Source organism: Rhyacophila brunnea, unplaced genomic scaffold (genome assembly GCF_057557595.1).
Source record: "Rhyacophila brunnea isolate RB1 unplaced genomic scaffold, BYU_Rbru_1.0 scaffold_17, whole genome shotgun sequence".
NCBI lineage: Eukaryota > Metazoa > Arthropoda > Insecta > Trichoptera > Rhyacophilidae > Rhyacophila > Rhyacophila brunnea.
The window spans coordinates 11823436-11837700 of record NW_028232827.1 but is presented as its reverse complement, the minus strand read 5'-3'; positions in this window follow the sequence as shown (position 1 = coordinate 11837700).

Here is a 14265-nt window from a genome sequence, read left to right as displayed (position 1 = left end):
AACATTTGACGTAGGTACCTTGCCTATAATATTTATACTAGGCTTGACTTGTATCTCCTCATATACCAATCAAAGTGTTTATTTTTGTTTGCCTGACCATTTCACCATTTCCCATTTCATGTACAATTATTCTATATGATAATTTGTTTATGTTTTTATGGTACGTCACGGAATTTGACACGAGGGTGACTGATTCTGTTGAAACGGGCATGACTATAATATTTATTTATCAATCTATAGTTGGAAATGCACGCGGTGATTCGGAACATACACACCTATTCTGAATGAATACTCAAATTATATTTACTTTTTACAACGTTTTTATTAGCTCGTATTCTTGTTTGTCCGGTGGTTGTTTGTCCATTACAAACCTTGCAATCGATTTTTAACTAACTTCCCGACAAACTAGACATTTGAAACTTTTAGAATATATCAGAACACGATGCCAATGCATTCTTTTAAAACTTTTAGCCATCTTTAAGCAGAATTGAATTCATTTTCAGTTAATTCTGTTTTGTATTCAAAGTTATTTCAGAATAATCCGTAAAAGGTAAAAGACTATTATTGGTTGCTAAGGGGGTAGTCCTAGCAACTAAATTATTAATATATACGTGCGCTACTATGGAAATCAAAATGAAATGTCTAAATGACATTTCAGTATTCTATATTTGTTTGTTTGTTTGTTTGTTTTTTACTTACTTCATATCAAGTACAAGTTTGAGCATATTGAGCATAATAATTCAACAGAAAATTTAAAAACGTTGTACATAAAAAGTTCTTTTTATCTTGTAAGTATTATCTGATTTTTACATATAAAGATATTACCTACTTAAATACCATTTTAATCCTATTAATCGGAATGCTACATAAAATGATAATAATCAAATGAAATTCAAAATAAACATGATAATGGCTTAATACGCATTTTTACAAATGTGTAATATTACTTTTTTGATAATATCCGATAATAAGAAAATTGTATGGGCCTGCTCAGAGTGGAGGTTTGTACTTTTTCAACTTTGTAGGCCCATACATTGAAAAACAATATGTGTAATTGCCAGACCCAGGGTTTAAACATGGGACTCACGACATTATTAGCCTACTTACTTTTTGATTCATGTAAAAAAACACATGTAGATTCCCTATAATAAAATAAAATTAATCAACTACACTAAATTTAACTGAATTTCACTTTTATTTCTTTTATTTTGATAACTGTCAATTCATGGTGGAACTGCATTGTATTGTTGTTTTTATTTAATAAAACGCAATTAAAAGTGGAATAAGTACTACAAAAAAAATGCGTTTTATTAAATAAAAACAACAATGAATTTCACTTAACTAAATTTTATTTTCAAATGTCTTTTTTTAAATTCGTTACTATTTCAGTTTTCCATGCATATTTTGAATACAATTAATAAAATTCAATACTCAATTGTTTATGAATAGCATTAGTCTTGTCATAATATGCGTTATTATTACTGACATTAATAAATTGTTTACTTTCTTAGAAAATAATTATCTGGAATATATCCTTTACACTAGACTCATTTCTAAACGGCGATTTACCATTTACTATGACAAATAATAATATATTGAATTATCGGATTATATTATTTAATATTAATCAATGAAATGTTTAGTATATAAATCGATGACACCACCTAGCGGAGAATATTTTCAAAATTGGTTCACCATTGTGCGAGTATTCCACAAACCATGGTGTAAACCGAATAATACAGAATAAATAAAAATATGACATAGCCCATGGATGGTTTACCATAAATTAGCCATAACGTTTTTGTCTCGCCGAAAATAATTGATTGTCAATTTTTTTAACTACACAATTAAAATTCATCGTCATTATTGTGTATTCCGGTGGCGAAGGGTGGAGATAGACTATTCATAAATAGTGCACATTAAACTTTGTCAGTCAAACGTATTTGTTTTCATTAAACTAAGACTATAATATTGTGTAGATGGTGTTTGTTAGTATTTAATATTCAAATAATCCTTGCTTAATCCAAGCCATAGTAGTTAATACTCAAAAAATATTCGTTTATCTAAAAAATATCTAAAAGTATGCCATTAAACGATACTTACATAATTTTTAATACTTTTTAGATTGAAGAATGTTTTTATTGATTATGATTTGGTGTGTGCAAGCCTTAATGAATTTTAAAAAAACTAACCAACACCATCTGTAATATGTATTTTTGATTCAACGAAATCGAATAAGTTTGACTGAAAAGTGTGTACTAGCTTTGGCGGATCACCCATACCACCTCAACTATTATGGTTTGTTTTATGTAGGGTTTAATTTAAATTTAAAAACTAACCAGCTCCATCTGCAAATTGTATTCTTAGCTGTATGACTGACAAAGTTTAGTGTGCACTATTTTTGTCGAACCATAACAACCTACCTCCACCCTTTGACACTGGTATATTCAATATTTAATAATATGATATAATTTTGTATTTTTTTCATAATTATTCCTACTTAACTATGCACTGTTTTTTTATTATCCAACGTTTAATTCCTTCCAAAATCTAGTCTTCGTCACTGCTATATCATGATATTATTAGACCTTTTGTGGTGAACGGGAGATAAATTTTTACTGTGGAAATAATCTTATTTCTTTAAGTATAGATAGGTACTCTATTTTTAATAAAAGTCTAATTCTAAATAAACAATAATAATTAATAAGGGAAGTAGTAGAGAGTAGGTAATAATAAGTTTTAACTATAATATTTAATATTTAATTGTCAAACAAATTAAGGTGAATGGTTAGGCTAGATTTTTACATGTACCATTAATAATAATTCACTGTATTATGTATCATTTTAAATTAATAATTACGTCATATAATTTATATTATATTATATGTACATATTACTTATATATATCACCATAACGACACGTGGGCTAATTATTATTACTTTTCGTTTTAATAACATAAACAACTATAATTATTATTGATCAGCATGTTCCATTACAAGTATCAATCACCCCACAGTGTTGAAATCAAAGTTTCCCGATTAGCGCGGGCATATTACATCATGATATAATCACCCCGAAGGAGGGGGTTGGTTGCGATGGAGGGGGCGAGTTTTCCGGCTCCACTTGTGGCTCGTTGCTATGCTCCCGACCGATGCCTGATTCGCACGCGCGACGCCCTCCCGATAAGGCAGCTTTCGACAGACTAACATGAGACTAACACAGCGCTCTCCCTGTCCCTGGCGTTCCTTATCAATCATGGCCCGCGCGTAGCACTCCCCCGTCAAATTTTAAGTCTTTACTGATAACGTTCACCATGGCGACCCGAGAAATGTGTTCTATCGACTCGCGATTCTCAATGAGATATATATGTATTTTTAAATATAGATTCGTAAAATACGTACTTATCTCATCACTCATATCGTTTTCATATAATGGCTATAATATATCGACTGTAGAAAAGAAAATGGACATAATCCACACAAATAAAATTTTACAGGAGGCACAAAAACGTTTTTGTTATGATTTTCGGTCAAAGTTAAAATCCAAAATAGACATAACCGTGAAGTGCGTAATAATTATTAACAATTTGGTTTTTATATTCTTAATCTAATATTAATTATTTAGTTAATCAAACAAAAAGGATGGTTAAGTCGCTATTCCCATTTCATTTCCTTATTTTTTTTAATTGCCAGCTAAACTTAGATAATAAATCGGCAGTTGCAGCTTACATTATTTGGACACAACGTGTATTTAGTCATGTACAACGTTATTATCAAAAAAACGTTTTTTGAAAAAACTGAGGGTTACGTCCTTTTTCTTTTCTACAGTCGATATATTATTATCCTTAAAATAAGTTAAAACTATTGAATTAAATGAAGTACTGAGTATTAAAATAGTACGATTGCACCAGAAACATATTGAGTAAATTTTAATGAATGTCATCATCATTATCATCAGCATGAATCTATCCACTGCTGGATGAAGGCCTCTCCAAGCTGATTCCACTTCTTTCGGTCCTGTGCGTGCGTACTTCCGCAGAACTTTATCATTTCATCGATCCAGCGACCTTTGGGTCGACTTTGCGGTAGTTTTGTACCTCTTGGGTGCCACTGGATGACTAAATTTGTCCAACGATTGCCCCTTCTTCGAGCTATGTGTCCAGATCATTTCCATTTGAGGTTTTTATCGAACTCTATTACATCGCAAACCCCTGTCTGTTTCCTTATCCACTTATTCCACGTTGTGTCCTTTCGTGTTATGCCCAGCATGCACCTCTCCATACTACGTTGTGCTACGCTAAGTTTCTGGATCTCTCATAATGAAATGTACGATTGTAAAAATATCATATAAATTAGATCACAAATGTTTCATTTAATATTACATATTGATACGTCTTCATGTTTAGTGTTTTAAGAAGGATTCACCAAACCAAACATTTATTAATTTATTTATGGCCAACACCAACAACAGTAAATATCAACCAAAATAATAAAATATTACAATCAGACATTATGATCGCCGCATACACCGCAGACAAACGATGGCTAACCAGTGTGAAAATTTCTTTTGGAGGCTTTTCTTTGGCGATTGATTTCAATATTAGTATATTTTATTGACAATGGTTACTTCTCTTGTCGACCTAAGTGATACTGGAAATCTATTCGCATGGCTACAGATCCGATGTGTGTCTCAGTGTAATATCATACATGTTTTTATTTTTCAAACCCCGCAGCCCTCACCAATTTTGAGTTAATTTAATCATTTCCACCCCTTACTTGGATCATTTATGGACACCACATGGTGCCTCCAAGAATCCGTCGCTCACCGGTTTTCTTGCGTCATTCCAAACCATGGTAGCATCCCGTAGCTCTGACGTATACAGTATGTAGATAGTATTTAGCGGCCTTACAGGAACCCTGGAATTTGGTTGGCTTGAAGAACATGCAAGCTAGGTGGAAGTTCTCCTTGGGCGTCCGCAGCACGTGGCTGAGCCAAATCCAACGTCGCCGGAAGAGGCGTGATGAGAGGTGAAGATATGCGTGATGAGAGGCTGCGTGGTTCGCATACTTATCTCTTCGTTACTCCTAAAGTCATACCACTACACCCCAAACAGTCGTGAGTCCAAAACACGCCGCATAGAGTTGAATGTTGCTCAAGCCAGTCGCATTAAGATAGTGAGCTCTCTCTGTAAAATGCCATCTCCCGTGATGTGTACTCTAAGGTTTTGAAGCTGTCGACACTATCAGTGTTTTTTTCGTCGCTAATCAGGGGGAAATCTGGATCAGGACAGGTGCAAAACATTGGTTTTCTTCGAGTTGATCAGGGCACGAAATGGAACGAAACACACCAAAGCGCCGTTCCGGCTCGTGAAATTTGTAAAATCATCGCGCCGTCTCGTGGAAAAAATATGTTGACCGTCTTAGGTAGAAAAGGTAGATAGGCCATAGAATAGAAAATCTGACACACTTATTTTTATAAAATACACATACGATTTGATAACTGTGTAAATATCTTACAATAAATTTTTGTCGAGCGCTCCGGTTCGTAAGCTTTTCCATTTCGAGCGCTGGAGTTGATTTACAAACCAATGCGAGACGAATTATTTTGCAGCCTGTCTCTCCCTCGATTGGGTTGTCGAATTGGACAGCGTCAACGGCATAGCCCTTTTAACCTTTAGTAAATCCATCCCTGTATGTCTTTTAATCAGTGTCTGATTATAATAAATGTACACAGGTGTCACGCAACCGATCCATCACCAGGAATTGGGTATTGATAAGTATGACAGGCAAACTAGCAACGTTGCCAGACCTGATGCTATATCAAAGATAATGGCGAAGATCATTCGCAAGATTGCACGTAACTTCTTAGAACCGTATCTATAGAGATTAGAATATTCTAATAAAAAAAACTATTAAAAATACTTTTTCCACATAAATCTAATATGTATCTTAACAGCGTTCGAAGTGGACTGAAATACACCGGAGCAATACTCCGATTCGTGTAATCCTCGAAACTACCGCTCCGCCTCGTGGTTTGGAAATTATTATGGCAATCGTTACATTCATTTACATTTTTTAATATAGTGTACCTAATAATAAACCTGACAATATGTCGTATACACATATTTCTACAAACAATAACATTTTCTGTTGTTTTGTTACAAATGATAGTTTTGTACCATTCTATAGGATTTGGGTTTCGTATTCCAGTATTCGCCGTCCGATATTTTCAATGTCTATGGATAATATATGATATTACTAATTTAACTAAAAATTCATGATTGGAAATAATACATTATATACAAGTACAAAGCAGTGATGTCTCGCGGAGGCAGATAAACCATGCACTGGCCACTGATTCATGGCCCCCACATCCTGAAGCGGACCCCCAGGTCACGATGTTTGGAGAGCCCCAACCTATCGCTATGGTTAAGGGCAGTGTAATATTCTACAGTAGTGTTTCCCAAATGGTAGTCCACAGAACTCCAGCGTTCCGTATAAAATAGAGGGTATTCCGTGTATTTTTAGCGATGTTTGGTATTTTTAAATGAATCCACTTGAATTGTCGGCTTTTGGCATCATATTATGAAGCACTGCGGCATATTAGATAAATATCATTTTTATTAGTCAGAAAACACCTACTAAAAAGGAGACCCTCTAAGCTGCGACAATTACCGAGGCATTACGCTACTCAGTTTTCCGAGAAAGATTTTGGCAAACATCATTTTGATGAGAATAAGGGACCCAATAATGCACGTCCTCAGGAAAAACCAAGCCGGGTTTCTACCTGGTCGAGCGTGTGCAGACCAAATCCACAACCTTCGATGTCTTCTCCAGCAGAGCCATGAGCTGAACAGTCCGATGGCTTGCTGCTTTGTGGATTATGAGAAGGCTTTTGACAGTCCGCACCGCCCCTCCCTCTGGATGATACTGGGAGCATACGGGATCCCTCCCAAGATCATTGCCGTAATCAAAAGCCTGCACGAGAATAGCGGATGCTGTGTGAAAATTGTAGACACTGTCACGGAATGGTTCGGGTCACGACCGGAGCCAGACAGGGTTGTGTCCTTGCACCGTTTCTCTTTATCATTCTCTTTGACTTCATACTACGGAAGTCAATACGACCCGACCGAGGCATACCTGTTACCCCCACGGTGAAGCTATGCGACCTGGAATACGCCGATGATGCTGTCATATTTGACAACTCAATCGAGGGCATTCAAGAGACAATCGACAAGTTGCATAACAACTCCTCTCGCGTTGGTTTGAAAATCAACGCGAAGAAAACCAACGTCTTGTGCAATAGCACCTGTCCTGATCTAGATTTCCCTCTGATTAGCGATGGACAAAACATCGAGAGCGTCGACAGCTTCAAGTACCTGGGGGTACATATCACGGGAGATGGCATTTTGCAGAAAGAGCTCGCTATCCGAATGGGAATGGCTAGAGCAACATTCAACTCGATGCGAAATTTCTGGGACTCACGATTGTACTCGGTCAAAACCAAATGCCGCCTATTCGACGCTTGCATTCTGACGGTGCTGCTTTACGGTAGCGAATCATGGCACCTTACGAAGGCTCAGAGCAACCGTATACTGAGCTTCGAAAACAGATGTTTGCGACGAATACTGGGTGTGCGGTGGTATGACTTTAGGAGCAACGAGGAGATAAGAGAACGCACCAAGCAGCCTCTCATCACGCTGAAAGTGAAGTGGCGACGTTGGACCTGGCTCGGCCACGTGCTGCGGATGCCAGATGAGAACTTTAACCTGGCTTGCCTGTTCTTCAAGCCGACCGGATTCCGGCGACTTGGAAGGCCGCTAAATACAATCTACAGAGTGTATACGGTGGAGCTACGGGATGCTGGTTTGACCTGGAACGAAGCAAGAAGACTGGCGAGCGACAGGGATTCTTGGAGGCGCCGCGTGGTGTCCATATGCTCCAGTTAAGGGGCGGATATGGCCAAAGAAGAAGATAACAAAAAAACTCGAACACTAATATTTTCGGAAAATTATCTAGCGCTCCGGTTCATACACTCATCGATTTCGAGCGCTGAATTTTATTCTACCCACCAATATAAACTCCATGGCCGAATTAATTCGCTGAAAATATTCGTATACCTACGTCAATATGCATAAGTAATCCCAATCTTTATTAAAAATACGTGTATAAAAAAATATGCTATGCCTGATAATAATAATGGCATATGGCGAATACAACAGGTTATTGGTTTCTTTCATACTCATATAAATTGGCCGTGAATTGCCACAAAGTAAACACCCAATATATTATATGTATATATATATATATATATATGTAATATATATGCTGTAGGTAATTATTTATTCAACGCATGTCTGCAACCGTTTGCAATGGACTGTGCGACCTCGTCAAAATAAATCATCGAACAAACTTATTACATAGGTACTTAACTATTTAAATACTTAACGGCCCACATGCTCGTCGTAGGTCAAAATTGAGTTTTTATTGTATTTTCAAACCATGATCCTGGACACTCCTTAAACGTTGTAGATAATCTATTTATATAATTTTGAAGCCTTATTATCCTTTATAGTTATTTTAAACATTTGATGACTGCATAAAGTATTATTGTTACATAAAATAGTATTCTTTTAAACCTCTCGCTCTAATGCTTTAGAATAAAGTCATATTTCGGTACATGAATGTGCAGTGGTGTTAAGATTTTTTTCATTTATTAATTTTTAATCACATTTATAAAACCATTAGTATAATTTATGACGAGATAATTTTAGTAAAATATTTACGATAAAAAATTATATTGATAATCTCTGTGATCCCAAATTTGACAAGAATTAGGCATTTTATTATTCAAAAAATCGGGAAGATTAACACATTTAAAGATGATTATTATAACGACTTATTATAAGCTATGCCTTTGACCATTCAAGTGTGATAAACATCTTATGAATAATGATTGCTTTATAATAATTATTGACCTAAGAAGCCGTAGCCATAAATTGACAAACTATAATTGAAGTAGGGAGTAAAATGCCTCAGCTAAAGTATAGCCTTAATATGTTTTAGGATTTCTGTAATAAAATATTGAAATTGGCCTAGTGCCTCTTATAGTCCGGGAGTAGTGAACTTAGTTACTTCTAGGGATGCTTCTTGGATGAGATCTTTAGACCCCACATCACTGGTAATAATTAATTATATGCTTCTGTATGCAAATATCATATGTTTGTTAAAAATAATATACGGGGGGACATGCTCGTCGTAGGTCGAAATTGAGTTTTTATTGTATTTTCAAACCATGATCCTGGACACTCCTTAAACGTTGTAGATAATCTATTTATATAATTTTGAAGCCTTATTATCCTTTATAGTTATTTTAAACATTTGATGACTGCATAAAGTATTTTTGTTACATAAAATAGTATTCTTTTAAACCTCTCGCTCTAATGTTTTAGAATATAGTCATATTTCGGTACATGAATGTGCAGTGGTGTTAAGATTTTTTTCATTTATTAATTTTTAATCACATTTATAAAACCATTAGTATAATTTATGACGAGATAATTTTAGTAAAATATTTACGATAAAAAATTATATTGATAATCTCTGTGATCCCAAATTTGACAAGAATTAGGCATTTTATTATTCAAAAAATCGGGAAGATTAACACATTTAAAGATGATTATTATAACGACTTATTATAAGCTATGCCTTTGACCATTCAAGTGTGATAAACATCTTATGAATAATGATTGCTTTATAATAATTATTGACCTAAGAAGCCGTAGCCATAAATTGACAAACTATAATTGAAGTAGGGAGTAAAATGCCTCAGCTAAAGTATAGCCTTAATATGTTTTAGGATTTCTGTAATAAAATATTGAAATTGGCCTAGTGCCTCTTATAGTCCGGGAGTAGTGAACTTAGTTACTTCTAGGGATGCTTCTTGGATGAGATCTTTAGACCCCACATCACTGGTAATAATTAATTATATGCTTCTGTATGCAAATATCATATGTTTGTTAAAAATAATATACGGGGGGACATGCTCGTCGTAGGTCGAAATTGAGTTTTTATTGTATTTTCAAACCATGATCCTGGACACTCCTTAAACGTTGTAGATAATCTATTTATATAATTTTGAAGCCTTATTATCCTTTATAGTTATTTTAAACATTTGATGACTGCATAAAGTATTTTTGTTACATAAAATAGTATTCTTTTAAACCTCTCGCTCTAATGTTTTAGAATATAGTCATATTTCGGTACATGAATGTGCAGTGGTGTTAAGATTTTTTTCATTTATTAATTTTTAATCACATTTATAAAACCATTAGTATAATTTATGACGAGATAATTTTAGTAAAATATTTACGATAAAAAATTATATTGATAATCTCTGTGATCCCAAATTTGACAAGAATTAGGCATTTTATTATTCAAAAAATCGGGAAGATTAACACATTTAAAGATGATTATTATAACGACTTATTATAAGCTATGCCTTTGACCATTCAAGTGTGATAAACATCTTATGAATAATGATTGCTTTATAATAATTATTGACCTAAGAAGCCGTAGCCATAAATTGACAAACTATAATTGAAGTAGGGAGTAAAATGATATTGACGCGCGTGTTTGAACATGTACTGTTTAAAAAAAATTAAAAAAATTTGGTTAGGTACATGTTCAAACACGCGCGTTAACATAATTTTACTCCCTACTTTAATTATAGTTTGTCAATTTATGGCTACGGCCGTATGTTGTAGCTTAACCACTAAGGAATGCCAAAATAAATGGCGTATTTCAAAAAAACACTACCTTATTCTTAGGTCAATAATTATTATAAAGCAATCATTATTCATAAGATGTTTATCACACTTGAATGGTCAAAGGCATAGCTTATAATAAGTCGTTATAATAATCATCTTTAAATGTGTTAATCTTCCCGATTTTTTGAATAATAAAATGCCTAATTCTTGTCAAATTTGGGATCACAGAGATTATCAATATAATTTTTTATCGTAAATATTTTACTAAAATTATCTCGTCATAAATTATACTAATGGTTTTATAAATGTGATTAAAAATTAATAAATGAAAAAAATCTTAACACCACTGCACATTCATGTACCGAAATATGACTATATTCTAAAACATTAGAGCGAGAGGTTTAAAAGAATACTATTTTATGTAACAAAAATACTTTATGCAGTCATCAAATGTTTAAAATAACTATAAAGGATAATAAGGCTTCAAAATTATATAAATAGATTATCTACAACGTTTAAGGAGTGTCCAGGATCATGGTTTGAAAATACAATAAAAACTCAATTTCGACCTACGACGAGCATGTCCCCCCGTATATTATTTTTAACAAACATATGATATTTGCATACAGAAGCATATAATTAATTATTACCAGTGATGTGGGGTCTAAAGATCTCATCCAAGAAGCATCCCTAGAAGTAACTAAGTTCACTACTCCCGGACTATAAGAGGCACTAGGCCAATTTCAATATTTTATTACAGAAATCCTAAAACATATTAAGGCTATACTTTAGCTGAGGCATGGTCTAAAAGGATCGTGACTACGCGACGCGCGGATTGTGCAAACGCCGCGTGCCGATCAAAACATAATTTGTCATAAAATTCAACATGCGTCCATATAATGTTATGTTTATTGTTATATTAGTAATAATAATAATATATTCATTGACAAGTTTTCTTTTTCGAGTAAATGAGTAACGTTTTTTAGTCATCTTTACACGATTTAAGAATATATTCCTCCGACGCCATCACAAAACAAATTGACGTGCTCACAGCTCAACTATCGCTCTCCGATTGGCAACGAGTGCGAAATTTCGTTCCACCTATTGTTGAAAATTATTTGCCGATTCACTGATGTACGCTCTTAATGAATCTTTTTGTACCTTGTTAACTACAGAGCAATATACGCATTGATTTATAGTGAACTTCTAAAAATGATTTAGAAGTAAAGTAGTAGGTACCTACGCTTATGAATATGTAGATTCGTAGTAAATAAAATTATGATGACCTATGAAGTCGAATTATGTATTCTCTGTGTGAAATAAAAGATCAGAGACCCCTGTCCAGTAAAATGTTATTTTAAGTAATTTTCCCTGACGGTTTGACCTCTATCAAACCGTATGACTCGACGTTCCCCGCGAATTTATACGGGTATGTCCCTATTTTTATCATTTCCATGGTTAAACTACACGAAAACATAAAACAGTCGATAGGAGGCGTTCTCGGATTCAGACCCCCAAAAAAACAAAATATTTCGCTTGAATTCTCTCATACGGCATGTCTAGAAGACAGGAAAGCACGGCGCGGACGACACAAACGGACACTAAATCTCCTAATAATAATTAGGCCCGCATTTATAATAACCACTTTTGGGTTGACTAGTAGATGAGTATCTCACTAGTAATTATATATTATTAGCAGGCCAGGTATTCATCGCTAGAATCAATGCGTGGCGTATCTGTGATAGCAAATGCACCCGGGAACGTAGTGTTATGCGTCAATTACATTGAGCTTCTTTACGAGCTGTTTGTTGGCGAATTTATAATCTGCCTGTAAAGTCGCCCAGTGTAATCATCGAACAAGCTGACATTTCGATGATTACACTGGGCGACTTTACAGGCAGATTATAAATTCGCCAACAAACAGCTCGTAAAGAAGCTCAATGTAATTGACTCTTAAGCAAAACGAGGTAAGTAGTAGACTGCCTGTGACTGGCTGACTTTCCGAACTCCGTAGCGAATCGCATTCGCAGCTTGTGCGGACGATTATTTCACGTCTCATACGCATAAAATGATTTGATATAATAATCCCCTCGCCGTAAAAAAAAATAATAGATTGTTATATTATTACGGATAGTTTTTTCGAGATGAAAACACCTCCCTCCATACCATTTTTCTACTAAACTAAGCAACATCAAGTTTTTTTCGAGAACTCTACAATTCAAAAATATTTTTTCTCGAGAATTCGAAATTGGTTTAGGTATTGATTTAAGTTTGAGATCAAATCTGAAACCTTGTTTTTTAGCTTTTCTAAGCACATTTTTGTCGCAGAAGATTTTACAAAATTACGCTAAAAATCGGAAGGTTCTTTTTTTAGCTTTTCTTGCAAAAAAAACAAATTTTCACCGGCGACTTTTGAAATTTCATTCGTGTTTAGTCAAATCAAATTCCCTTCGATAATTTTTTTCACTTATTTTTCCTCCTACCAATTTCTCAAATATTGATGAATATTCATGGCCCCATTCTCTGACTATTTCTTATTCTGGCTATATTAATTTATACTCTATGAAAAAGTGACCTCACCAAACTTATAACAGCGCCACTGCAAATCCCCCACCAGTCACCACCCCTAGATAAATGGATTATTACTAATTATTCTTCTATGTCGAGACCACAATATAGCTGAAAATTACGGCCCGCAAAATTTGGCCATCGAGCAGCCTTGTCTATCAATATTATAAAAAGATTTGAAGATTTCATCTTGTACCTACATCATCAATGCTAATTGAACATCCGAGCCAAACAGATGATGACAAAAAATACCGTGTTCCACGTTAGCTAAAATAAAAAATCTCCCACCAACTGCGTTGTGTAAACTTGGTATTGTACACTGCAGACATGTCTATAAAAAAAGGAATGCGCATACGCGTTAGCACCTTAACCTATCGCGTTGTGTAAACTTGGTATATCTATAGAAAAAAATGGTACACCTCGATTTACGCATGGGTGGCCAACCCGCGGCCCGCTGGGTGTCAACTTGTGGCCCGTGGAGCAGTGAGAAAATAAAAATAATATTAAATGCTGCCGCTAGATGTGCTAATTGCGCAAATTGAGATTCGATATTGGCTCAAGATTTGGTCAAGGTGTGGTTTTTGCTGCATTTGCAACGCCATTCTCCGTAAATGTTTACCGGGAAATTTACAAATGGAACATTATGAAATATGTTGCGATGAACAGTTAAAGGAGAAATTCCATCGGGTCGGTTTGGAAGAGTTTTACAAAACATATTTGGACAAGGAGAAATATCCTGCATTTTACGAACATGCTCTAATAATGACTTCGCTATTTGGAAACACTTACACGTGTGAACAGCTTTTTAGTCGGATGAAGCATATCAAATCCCGAGTGAGAACACGAATCACTGATGTGCATATGGAAAACTGTTTGAAGTGTAGGAACAACCTCACCCGATATCGACATTGATGCACTTAGTTCTGCC